Source organism: Podarcis muralis, chromosome 8, assembly GCF_964188315.1.
Source record: "Podarcis muralis chromosome 8, rPodMur119.hap1.1, whole genome shotgun sequence".
Classification (NCBI taxonomy): domain Eukaryota; kingdom Metazoa; phylum Chordata; class Lepidosauria; order Squamata; family Lacertidae; genus Podarcis; species Podarcis muralis.
The window spans coordinates 24,660,969-24,673,454 of NC_135662.1; the positions used below are offsets into that span (position 1 = coordinate 24,660,969).

At 44.2% G+C, this 12,486-nt stretch overlaps 1 protein-coding gene and 1 long non-coding RNA gene across 5 annotated transcripts in view; one reads left to right on the forward strand and one right to left on the reverse strand.

Moving 5' to 3' along the window:
* The window catches only part of CPQ (carboxypeptidase Q), a 160,818-nt gene extending 158,579 nt beyond the window's left edge, over positions 1-2,239 (reverse strand). For 2 of the 4 annotated variants that reach the window (XM_077932831.1, XM_077932833.1), the window contains exon 1: positions 1,881-2,239. The gene's annotated coding sequence lies outside the window, so the exon portion shown is untranslated. Of the gene's footprint in view, positions 1-511; positions 641-1,880 lie in introns of all 4 variants that reach the window. The other 2 variants (XM_077932834.1, XM_028736444.2) reach the window with 2 other exon arrangements.
* LOC114600397 (uncharacterized) lies at positions 1,449-5,819 on the forward strand. The gene is made up of 3 exons (XR_003707544.2): positions 1,449-1,543; positions 3,641-3,763; positions 4,662-5,819. It is a non-coding gene; the product is annotated as an uncharacterized LOC114600397 (long non-coding RNA).
* The last annotated feature ends 6,667 nt before the right edge of the window (positions 5,820-12,486 follow it).

The following is a 12,486-nucleotide window of genomic DNA, read 5'->3' on the forward strand; positions in this document are numbered from 1 at the left end:
GACAGAGGGCCTTCTTGGTAGTGGCGCCCACCCTGTGGAACACCCTCCCTTCAGATGTGAAGGAAATAAGCAGCTATCCTATCTTTACAAGACATCTGAAGGCAGCCTTGTTTAGGGAAGTTTTTAATATTTAATGCTGTGTTGTTTTTAACACTTGATTGGGAGCCGCCCAGAGTGGCTGGGGAAACTCAGCCAGATGGGCGGGGTATAAATAATAAATTATTATTATTATTATTATTATTATTGAACTGGTAGTCCTGTTCGCTCAGCCCATACAAAGCACACAGTCACATAGACAAAACCCTGGTATGCCCACAACACAATGCAAGGTATACTTTACTGAGAATGGAAACTTACTCAGTTCAGTGGAGTTTACTTCCAAACAAGTGTGCACCGGATTGTTGCCTTAGTGACAGTGGGTGGAAATAAATAGTGAGGGAAACTCCATAAAATTTCTGTACCAAACTACTATTAGAGGAGCAGAATCAGGAATAAGCGGTAGCAACTTTACCAAAAATGCCAGATTCCTCCCAAGAACTGTCCTCTGCGGTTCCTGTTCTGCTTCCGATGCTTGCAGGAAGGAAGCCCTGGTTACTGGACAGTGAATCCAGAGGTCCCGGCTGTTAGCAATGAGCAGCAGCTGGAAAGTGGGGGCAAGAATGGTGGAAGAGTACCTAGAACGTTGTCTCGCTCATCATCTCCTGCCACTGAAAGCGCCAGCTCCTCAAAGTGGCCCAAACAAACGCTGTACATTTTAATGAAATGCCTTTAATCACGCTGAATATCTAGAGGTAGATCTCCCAGCAGTCATCAGAATACTGGCTGCAATTTGCTGTTCCCTTGGGTTGTCCCCCACCCGCACCTGTCAGGTTCAGTAATTGGCTTTAATTAAAACACAACAGCAGAATTAAACTGACCATGCAAGGCTATGTATGGCAAGTGCAACTCATCCTAGGAAGGGAAATGCGTAACACGGGGCTGGACCACGAAGCTGCAAACATCACCCCTCCTTGTCTCTCCACTACACACAATGCTTAAAGATAATCAATAAGCTCCTCTGGAAGGTGAAAAGCAGGTCATCAATACAATCTATCCATTCAACTGCGCAGTCACACCCTCCATAGTCTCCGCTGCTACCCCTTCCTACTAGGCAAATAATAAGTTGTGGGACGCGGGTGGTGCTGTGGGTTAAATCACAGAGCCTAGGACTTGCCGATCAGGAGGTCGGCGGTTCGAATCCCCGCGACAGGGTGAGCTCCTCTTGTTTGGTCCCTGCCCCTGCCAACCTAGCAGTTCAAAAGCACATCAAAGTGCAAGTAGATAAATAGGTACCGCTCCGGCGGGAAGGTAAATGGCATTTCCGTGCGCTGCTCAGGTTCGCCAGAAGCGGCTTAGTCATTCTGGCCACATGACCTGGAAGCTGTGCGCCGGCTCCCTCAGCCAATAAAGCGAGATGAGCGCCGCAACCCCAGAGTCGGCCACGACTGGACCTAATGGTCAGGGGTCCCTTTCCCTTTAGACAAATTATAAGTTGCAGAAGAAGGTAAGGCAAGGCTCCCCCTCCTTCCCGTTTTGTGGGCTGAATTGTGAGCAAGTGGAGAAATCCTATATGGAGTTTCCGCTTGGCTCAAGGCACCACGAGCCGCCCCCGTGAGAATATCTGCTCCCTTGACTTCAGGACACATTTTTTTAGTTTCTGCAGGGGCGTTTCAAGAAGCGGCGGCCCTCCTTGCGCGCAAGCGTGCGCAGACGGCCTGCCAACCACGCTACTTTCTCCGGCCTTAAAACTGCGCAGCCGCGGGTCTTTCCGGCCCGCAAACGGCTCCCGATCGGCCTCCTGCCGTGGAGAACGCGGGGGAGGAGCGGGGCTGTTCACCAACCTTCCTCTGGAGCGAGCGAGCGGGTGGCGGAGAGGAGAGCTCGAGGCCACGTCCCCTGCGCAGCAGCAGCAGCAGCGTTTGGCTGAATGAACCGGAGAGGCGCTTTCCTCCCTGCCTGAGCTGGCCGCCTGGCAGGAGCATTTGCCTCTCCAGCGGGTACAGACGTCAGCCTCGCGCGCTGCCTGTGCGCTTTGGAGAGGCTCTTCGGTCACAGTCCGGCGAGGAGGGCCAGAGAGCCCCTCGCCTCAGTGGGGTGTTGCCAGGAGAAAACAAACCAAGCTCTCTCTTTTTTTTAATGATCCCAGCACCAAAGGCATCAAGACCAGGCCTGTGCAGAGCGTGTGCGAGGCCCCGGGCGGGAGTCTTGGGAGAAGGAAGTTATAAACTAAAAAAAAAAAAAAAAAAAGGAGCTGGCAAGGTTACATAAGACGGCAAGGTAGCTCGGATGAAGCAGTTCATTGCAGCATCTCCCATGCAGTGTATTTTGCAAAGCTACTACAGTGATACCTCAGGTTACAAATGCTTCGGGTTACAGACGCTTCAGGTTACACTCCGCTAACCCAGAAATAGTACCTCGGGTTAAGAACTTTGCTTCAGGATGAGAACAGAAATCGCGTGGCGGCAGCGGGAGGCCCCATTAGCTAAAGTGGTACCTCAGGTTAAGAACAGTTTCAGGTTAAGAACGCACCTCCAGAATGAATTAAGTTCTTAACCCGAGGTAGCTTTGGTCACACCGGCCGACTAGTCATCCAAAGAAAAGGTTGAATCGCTTAGGACTAGAAATAGAAGCAGGTAAGGAACGACATGTGGGCTGATGTACCTACATTTGGCATTCAGTGGCCATCTCCCGCTCATCCTTGCGCCAAGTCCTGCTGGTGCAACACTGGCACCAGACATGTGGCTCTGACAGACTCGCAGGCTATGAGATGCGCCACTGCGGTGGTCGCATGTAATCTGATCTGAAGCTACATGTAGGCATAGGGGTAGCCGGGGGGGGGGGGGGAAGCTGCCCCCCTAAATCAAGTAAATGAATAAAAATAATTAACTGAGGTTCTGCCCCCCCTAACAAGGAGATTCACCCACCCCGCCCCCCAATATGAAGCCTGCCCTCCCAACATCATTTTGGGCTCTTGGGCTTTGGGACTTCCCCATGGCATCTGGTTGGCCACTCTGAGAACAGGGTGCAAGGCTAGATGGGACATTTGCCTGTTCCAGCAGGATCCTCTTTTGTTCAAGCCTGAGTTCCTATTATTCACAGTTTATAAAGATGTCACAGAACATCTATCCGTAAGGCGATAAAGTACAGAGATGATTGAATGACTCACTGTCACTCACAAAACACATTCTCAGTTCTTAGTGACTATAATATGTTCACATCTATTCGCTTCTGTTTCTTCCCCTTTGGGTCTGGTGACAGAGGTTTCATTTGCAGTAGTAATAGAAAAAACTGTCCTCGTGTTGGTTTCATTGAGGGGCCCCAGAAAACATATCCGTCATCTCTTTCCTCCACCTCACACTTTTTCCTTGCACTCTCCTTTGGTACCCTTGATTTTACTTCCCTGTTTGTCTCATTAAGAGGAGAGTCATAATCTGGCCATCTGCCATTTTTGTTCTTGTATTTCTTTTTGTTTACAAACTTCTCTCTTTTCTTTTGAATGGTGGAAAACATAACTAAATTTGATGGCCGCAGAGACAGTGTTACATTCAGCTCTTTAAAACAATCTAGCTCACTGATGATCATTTTTGTTTTTTGTTTTCAGAGCATCACACAAACTGTTTGTTTCAGTGAACCTCACCTCTCTTTCCCTAGTCAGCTGCCAGGCAGAGACTCCTTGTGTGGCTTTGCCAAATGATATATGCTACAAGCCTACAAGCTTTCAGACGTAGGTATGTTGATATTGAGCAAGCTTAAAACTAAAAAAGAATTATGTGCGCACATATAAAGTCACAAAGGAGGTTAGGATTTTGCTTCCATGCAGCATCTGCTTAGCTGTGAAAAGGGGACATTGCAAATGCTTTGCCTAGATTTCTTCCCCACCCCCCTAGATTTCTTCCAGTAAAGTCATCAAAGAATGTAGTTATACCTGTCTTGGAACACAAACTTGCCCTATTTGTAATACTCAGCAGCCTCACCAACTGAGGAGCATTTCCTACAAAGAAGTTATTCATCTTAGATCGTACACTGAATGCCTCCCCCTTCCCCTAGTCCATTAAATGCCGGGTCACCAGGGAAAGCAAATTTTCTAGGACACCTTTGTCCTTAGTTTGGATGCCAGGTACCCTGGGAAATGATGTTTCCCAGAATTCTTGGCATATGAGACAGAGCATCAAAGCACTAGGAAGGGGAGTTTAGGCCTCCATTGAGACTTCAGTTGCTGCTGCTGCTTCTACTGCTATCACAAAGTGCAGAAAGCCAGAGAACAGCGGCTCACAGCAGAGTTGAGGGAAGCAATTGTACCTTACTGAGCATTGGGAAAGTCAGCAATATTCGACTTTGGGGATTAGTTTCAGGGGTGGCCATTTTGTCATCTTTAAAGAAAACCTCTCAATTTGCTGGTCCCAATTCCAAATCAAGCTGATGGATTTTCTTCTGTATTTAACAATGGGCAGAAAGACTGGATTCAGCTTGTTATGGCTTTTGTAACAGTGTATTTCCCTTCCACATTTCACCCTTGAGGGGGAGGTGAATGGGAATTTCCTTCCCTTAATGTATCGGACAGGTCAGAAGCAATAAAGTTCTGGGCACCTCATGATGTCCACTTTTGTTATTTGTTTATTTAGCTGGCGGTACTCCAGACAGCTGAGTCCCTTCCCAAGACACCTGGATTCTGGAAATGGTATCATATACATGTTTTGTAGTGTTTAACTCGTTAGGCTTGGGGCCTGCTGGCACTCAAAACAGAAATAATTAACCTAAAATACTAAATCTCTGGCATAATAATTTGCTAGTAAATCATTTACTACTTGGGGGATTAGTACATGGAGCAGAGAAAAGAAAAAGGAACCAAAAAGGATGTTGGAATATACAGAAAGCTGCCAGGTTCAATATCTGCAGATAAGCTTAAAAAATACAATACCCAAATCTGACCCCCTTCAAAAATTTTGGACTCCCATCAGCACCACTGCTGTAGTCCCAAACATCTGGAGGGCACCAATTTGGGGTCACTTGAATTAATGTCAGACTGGAAGGTTCACAGCAGCACCATTTAGAACTTTTTTGGGGTTGCTTTTTATGCAGGCAAATTTTCCTACTCTGCCGCCACCATTCCTTTGCATTTCTGTGTCATTTCTTCCGCAGTGCCACATTTTCCCACGAGTGAAAGAAAAGAAAGCTTCTGCTTAGGAAAGGCTCCTAAAACTCAGTCCTCATGAACTGCTCCACCCAGATTTAGACTTTAACTGATACATATTTATCCTAAAAAGCTTAATGAAATTACCAGAAGACTTCCTTGGTATGTCTGTCAGTGACATTAAGACGCACTCACCCGTCTTCCTCCCCAGATGTTGGTCTCTTGTGTGTTTTTCATACACCAGCAGGTGTATTGCGATACAGTCAGCCCCATCATAAATTCAGTGAACCATTCAGATTAAGGTTCCCTCTGATTCAGTGACTCAACCTTTGCAGTTTCTGTGTAGGAAAATGGGAAGTATTAAGAAAATGTGCTGACATTGCACTTCAGTTTCTGAAAAGTGCCATGGTGCAGTTCCTAGTCACTAAAGCAGGTGTAAGTACTCTTACATCACTTTAGCAGCCATGGCTTCCCCCAAAGAATCATGGGAACTGTAGTCACCAGGATTCTTTTAAGGGAAATGGCAGTTGATAAAGTAGTATAAGTGTCACCTAGAAGTTGTTGGACTACAACTCTAATCATCCCTGATCTTTGGCCATGTTGGCTGGGGCTGGGGCCCATGTTGGATGGGAATTGGAGTCCAACCACATCCAGAAGAGCCACAGACCATAACAGTATCTCAGCAGCTTTGGTGATTCACATTTCTTAAAGCACAATTTTCCTGAACCCCTGGCCTACCTGGCAGTAAGTCAGGATGCCAAGTCCAAAATTTGAGGTCAGTCCACACAAGTGAAGTCCAAAGGTTCAGGGTAAATTCAAGTCTGAAGTCCAGCAGTTAGGATGCAGTCCAGAATCAAACCTGTGGTGCACAGTCCTGTGGTGGTCTAGGAGCACCCAACTCATGGTGCACCAACATGGCCAGCTGAGCAGACACAGCACCTCAGTTCTGCTTCCCTTTTATACTTTGCATGCTGATTGCAGCATCTGAGCTTGATGAGGCATGTGGCCTTCACCTGTTCTGAGCCCACTCCAGCTGAGGAATCACACACCTCCTTCCAGAGCTAGCGAGCCCCACCTGGCCAGCTAGAGAGCTGGGCTTTGGGCCCTTGCCTGCCTCAGCTTCCTGGAGCATCCCACCTGCTGCTCCCTAGGCCTCAGAACCCGCCTTGTGGGCCCCTCTGGCTCTGGTGATGGTTCTTGCTGCTCTGGTTTCTGTGTGCTGACCCCCATCATCCTCTATCACCCTGTGAGTACTTCATAGACCAACCTCTCCTTCCCCATCCCTTGCTTGTCCCAGTGTGTCCCAGTCCTGGCTACACCCCTCACTGGGATCCTCTGCTTCCTCCCCGTTCTCCTGCCAGTTCATGACAGCAATTGTATTTCAATGTCTGTTGTTTGCATTTAGAACATCATAATCTTCCACTCCTTTGTCCTGTCAATGCCTCTGTGAAGTAGGTTAATATTATTCCTGCTTTACAAACTGGAAACAGAGACACTGTTAAGCTAGTAATGGTTTTTCTATGAGTTCTGAACTAAGTGGCTATTTTTATTTTTTAAATTATTTTTATCTAGCTTTATCTAGCTTTCCAGTTGTGCTGACCATTGCTTCTCGTTCAAATGGAAGGTGCAACAAATCTTCCATTAAGGAAACTCACGCCATTCCTTTGTGCAAGCTCTTAATTTCACAGGTTTGTTTTGTTCCTATGTACAAAATTACCTGCCCTGGAAAGAATAAAAGGGAGTTTAAATGTTTCGAGTCACTGGATGTCCACATAAAACAGGGATTCATCTCAGTGTCTCTAGTGAGCCTGCATAGCAGATGAGATCGTTCATCTCCCCATGCAATGACTCTTCTGCCTACCGTATCAGCAATTTTTTAAAAATGCAGCAACAAGGTAGGGCTTTATGTTGCATCAGTGAAATCCTATTGTCTTGGGTGCTGTTATTCGGAGGCGGGAGTAGCTGCTTTTTCTCCAAATTCTTTGCATTGTTCATTTCACTTTCTATCAATTAAATATGAAAACCTCCACAGAGGCAGGAAGGAAGAGGAACTTAAGACATATGAGATAGCTTAAGCGATGTGATGTTTGCTGGGTTTTAGGGGCAAGGGAGCGATGAGGGAGAATCACCAGATGTTCAGATATCACAGTGATAGGTTTCAGGAATAAATTCTACAGCTGCGGACCAGCTGCCAAGAACAATCTATGCCACACAGTTGTGCTATTCTCTCTTGTACTTGACAGTTCCATGGTTCTTTAGAGCATTGAAGCTGTAGCATGCTATGAACATTTGAGAAGGCATTTGTGTCAGGAAAGCCCAAGCCGCCATTCAGAATTCCAGTTGGGAACTCGCCCGTGCTGCAAGTAGTGGAGCAGTGTGCAGTCAACAGCCTCAACTAATGAGTCCTTTGGCCGGTGATGTTCCTCCAAGAAAAAGGTGATAGAAGAACTGTTTTGTTAAAAATGAAGAAGATAAACACATTCAGGGCTAGACATTCTTTTAGACAATGCAGTTGGACCAGTGTTAGAGTGGTAAATTTTGAAGCACATCTTGACAGCCCCATAGCCACAACTCCCAAGGAGAGTGCAAAAATACAAGGAGCCCTGTTGATCCATTTTGTGTAAGGGTCAAATGACAGCCATGGATTAGTAAACTACTCTTTCTCTATGCTAATGAGAATGTTAGAAGAGCCTGTGGATCAGTCCAGTGACCCATTTAGTCCAGCATCCTGTTCTCACAGGGGCCAATCAGATGCCTACGGAAAGTCCACAAGCAGGACACGAGCCCAGCAGCGCTCTTCCCCCCTGTGATTCACTGTAAGTGATATTCAGAGGCATACAGTCTCTTGATGCTGGAATCAAAACATTGCCATTGTAACTAGCAGACACCGATGGTTTTATCCTCCTTAGATTTGTCTAATCCTCTTTTAAAACCATGCAAGTTGGTGGCCAAGTCGATGTCCCAAATATTTTGAGAGAAGGAGAAGAACTTTCCTCTACACCAGTGTTTCCCAACCTTGGGCCTCCAGCTGTTTTTGGACTACAACTCCCATCATCCCTAGCTAGCAAGACCAGTGGTCAGGGATGATGGGAATTGTAGTTCAAAAACAGCTGGAGGCCCAAGGTTGGGAAACACTGCTCTACACCATGTATAGTGTATAACTTTAGACACCTTTGTCATGTCTCCTATTACTTGCCTTGTTTTCTAAACCAAGAGGTCCCAAATGTTGTAACCTTTCCTAATTTCTCCACCCCCTGGATCGTTTTGTTTGCAAAACAACAGTAAAACTTGAAAGCCTCATCCTCTCTTGCTGGAGCAAGGAGAGTCCATAACCTATCCTCTGCTTCCATCCTCTGCATCCACCATCTGGGGGACCAGATCAGGGCCAGACCAAAAGACTTTGGCATCTGAGGCAAACCACAATAAGGTTGTCCCCTCCCTGCCAAGCTAGAAGAGGGAGTAAAGATCTACATCAGGAACAAGGCGGGAATGAAGATTCATCAGAGGTTTTTGAGCAGAGGTTGAGTGGGCATCTGTCAAAGATACTTCAGCCATGGATACTACATGTGTAGTGAGAGAACTACCTACCAAAATTAAGAGAAGTGTGAGTTTCTAGGGTGTTTCATTTTGCATTTTGATTTGGCAGGCTTGCTGTTAAACGCAAACAAAATCCAAACTTAGGTTTTGTGCACCACCTCCTACTCGTGTTACCTCTGAACTCTCCTGCTGCAATAAATCAGCTAAATTCTGACGTGCAGCATCGCTTTATGCATTTTTGCAGCTCACAAGGCTACTCTTCAGGAATCTGATGTCATGGGAATCCTGTCACAGGATTCATTGTGGGAGCAAGTCTCTCATGAAGAGAAGATGTGTTGTGCAATGGCTTTACTCAGTAAAGGAAATCCGGGAAAGGATTTCCAGATTTTCTTCCTGGCAGCAGCAAATATCACAACTGCACAACTGGGACAAGAAAGCTACAACTGACCAATTTCCCAATAAACTGGGATGACCTTTTATAGTGGATAAAGCAAATTGCCTCTTCTGAACTGAATCCATCCTGTATCTGTTCTAAAGCACTGTTTTTTTGCCCATGAATCCAGGGACCATATTACACACACAGAATGATTTTTAATGATTTTATCTGGCCAAACTTCACTCCAGATTTTCGCATTCCGAATTTTAAGATAACAATGAAAGATTGTTATTAGTCAGTCTACAGAGATGGTGTTGGGACTTTGTTCATTGTATTGTTTTAAAGCCTGAAGGCTGTGTGGGATTCTGTTATTGAAAATGCATTATATTAAAGTGACGGTTGAAAGTAGGCAGATATAAAGAGTGTGCTGTTGGTTTTTTAAATTAATATATTTAATGTCAGGCTACACTATACTGTAAAGTTACCTGACCTAATATTCCAGTACCTTGTGAATTACCATTCTAGAGAAGTTTGCCCAAATTCAACCTAGATTCCCTGGATTTTATTCCCTTTAGGAACAAAATAGCATTGGATCAAGCTACATGCAATCTCCCTAAAACACAGTATAAGGCTGAATCACTCTTGTCTCCAGAAAGGGAAGAACTGAAGAAAAGGTTATGGAAACTCTAGGATATGCACATTTAGGGCATGGATGATGCTAAGCACATGCCCAGGACCAGTAAGTAAATAGTTCCTGAAGGGAATATTTTAACAAGTTACTGTCCTTCTTTCACCATCCAGATGTCCTTAGTTTCCATCTGGATTGAGAGCTATGTTCTGCCAAGAGAAGAGAGGCATCTGTTAATCACTAGACTTTTATATAAATATATAATTTGCAGCGTATGTTTTTCGCAACAGGCAGGGTTTGGACAACATGGCAAGCTGTGGTTCCTCGAAAAAATGGAAGTGACAATTTCCAGAGTCACAGTTATAAGTTGAAGGAAGCTTGCGAAAAAGCTCGGCCTGTTCTTTTTAATGCTAATGTCAGTTATATGGTTACTTTGATTCCTTAAACTGTGACCAAATGTATGTGGTGTTTTGCTGTTCAGTGTTGCCGATTTCTCACACCAGATCCAGGAGATCTCCCATGAAAAATAGTTTCCAACTTGAGTCATTAAAAAGTCTAGATAACGATTTCTCTTCTCACTCCTACTCACTTGCACACAACAGAATGGATAATGTCTTCTTGGGCTGGTTACTTCGATTTGACAGGAGTATTTTTCTAACCCTATCCCTATGGTCTTAATAACTCATGCATAAATAGATACTTTAAAAAAAAAAGTCTGTTTATACTGAAAAGTAATTTTCTGTAAGAAAGATATTGACATTTTCAATGGAAAGTGTTTTGCTAAGAATTTATGACAAGATCATGGTCCAAATTAACAAGTATGTACAGTTCCAACAGGGGAAATGGCTACCAAAGAAGCTATAGTAGAGGTAGGTATATTGAAGTTTATCGAGTTTATCTTGCTAAGTTGCTTTGAGAGCTTTCTGCATAAAGTAACTAACAAATGCCAGAGTTGCCACCTCCTCCTAGCAAATAGAAGGTGCTGCTGGTCTCTTCCCACCTGTGTTCCTGAGGTAGATCTTCACTCGCCACGCCATTTTGTGGTTCGCCTCAGCTGCCAAAATGTTTTGGGCCAACCCTGTCCATAGCTTAGTTGTTTGGTGAAGAATTACAGTGATACCTTGGGTTAAGAACTTAATTTGTTCTGGAGGTCCGTTCTTAACCTGAAACTGTTCTTCACCTGAGGTACCACTTTAGCTAACGGGCCTCCCACTGCCGCCGTGCCACTGGCACTCAATTTCTGTTCTTATCCTGAGGTAAAGTTATTAATCCGAGGTACTATTGCTGAGTTAGCGGAGTCTGTAACCTAAAGCATCTATAACCCGAGGTACCACTGTACTTTCTTTTGTCTGAAGAAAGTGTATCTGAAGAAAAGGTATCTGAAGAAGTGTGCATGCAAACGAAAGCTTATACCCAGAAAAAACTTAGTTGGTCTCTAAGGTGCTACTGGACAATTTTTTAAATTTTATTTATGTATTTATTTCTTTTGTCTGTCCTGAATTGGTTTGCAATCTGGTTTATTGGATGACCTGAGATCTGGTATTGTGACTGACAAGAAAGAAAATCCTCACAACATGCATAATGGTATAACCTATTATAACCCCCTGCTTTAGTCATCTTTTTTTCAGGTAAAATAAAAACCTTCAAAGGTTTTATTTATAGCTTTTCCCCACAGAGGAGTTGTTCCAGTCCCCTGATCATTTCGTTTCCCCCTTTCCTGCAACTTTCCCCAGCTTTACAATATCCTTTTTGAGAATGAACAATCAGAACTGTCCACATTATTCAAAAAGTGAGCACGCCATTGATTTGGAAGCATATATGTAATAAAATATAGAGTCTACCACAGAAAGCAATAAGAACCCTTTTGTAAAAATACAATGTAAAAATGACCAAGCAGTCCACTGAAGGGCGTGTTCAATATGTGCTACTATCTAAAAACCATCCAACAATATGTTTTTCTGCATCGCAGGAAACGGCATCAATTTAACTGTACTTTGTTCTTTTATTGTATCGCCCACCCACTTTCTATTAAATTACGTAGCTCTGCAACGAATTTGAGAGTAATAAGCAACAGGAGCAGAATGGTTAAATATTAATTTAAGCCTACCAAGAATTATACTTGGAAAGTTAAGTTGTTGTCATTTTGGCAAGAACAATAATTAATCCATGCTCCCTGAAAGATTCAGTGGGTTCATCATCATTTTAATTGTCTCTTGATTCAGCTTCAGTCAAGTTTTCTTGGATCCAGTACAAAACAAATGACTACACTGCAAGATGGGGGGGAAGAACAGAAGGCAACCATGTTTTGTCCTTTCTTCTGACTCAAAGTCACAGCTTGGCCCAAGATCCAAGAGAATCTCCTGAAACTGAATCCAGACAAGACTATTGTATCGCTCAGTACAGTGGAGACCCCACACTCTGTGTATCTTTACCATCCTGCTGTCTTCACTGGGACAAGAAAGTGTGACGCGGTGCTGATGGCTTTCACTGTTTTTATTGATGTGCTTTTATCTTAATATTATTCATTTTCATCCTGTCTGCTGCCTTGGGCATGTGAAAAGAGAACGACAGGGGTCTAAATTTAATAGACAAGATTCCTCATCCAGGGTAGGGCCCTTTCTATGGAATACCATTGCCATTTAAATTTATTTATTGAGTTAATCTATACAATGGCTTGAGTCACTTAACAAAGTCACTCCCACTTACAAAGAATCACTTACAGAGCACACAAAGGAGCATTTTCCCTCATGCATCGTTTTAGATACAGTATTGAAC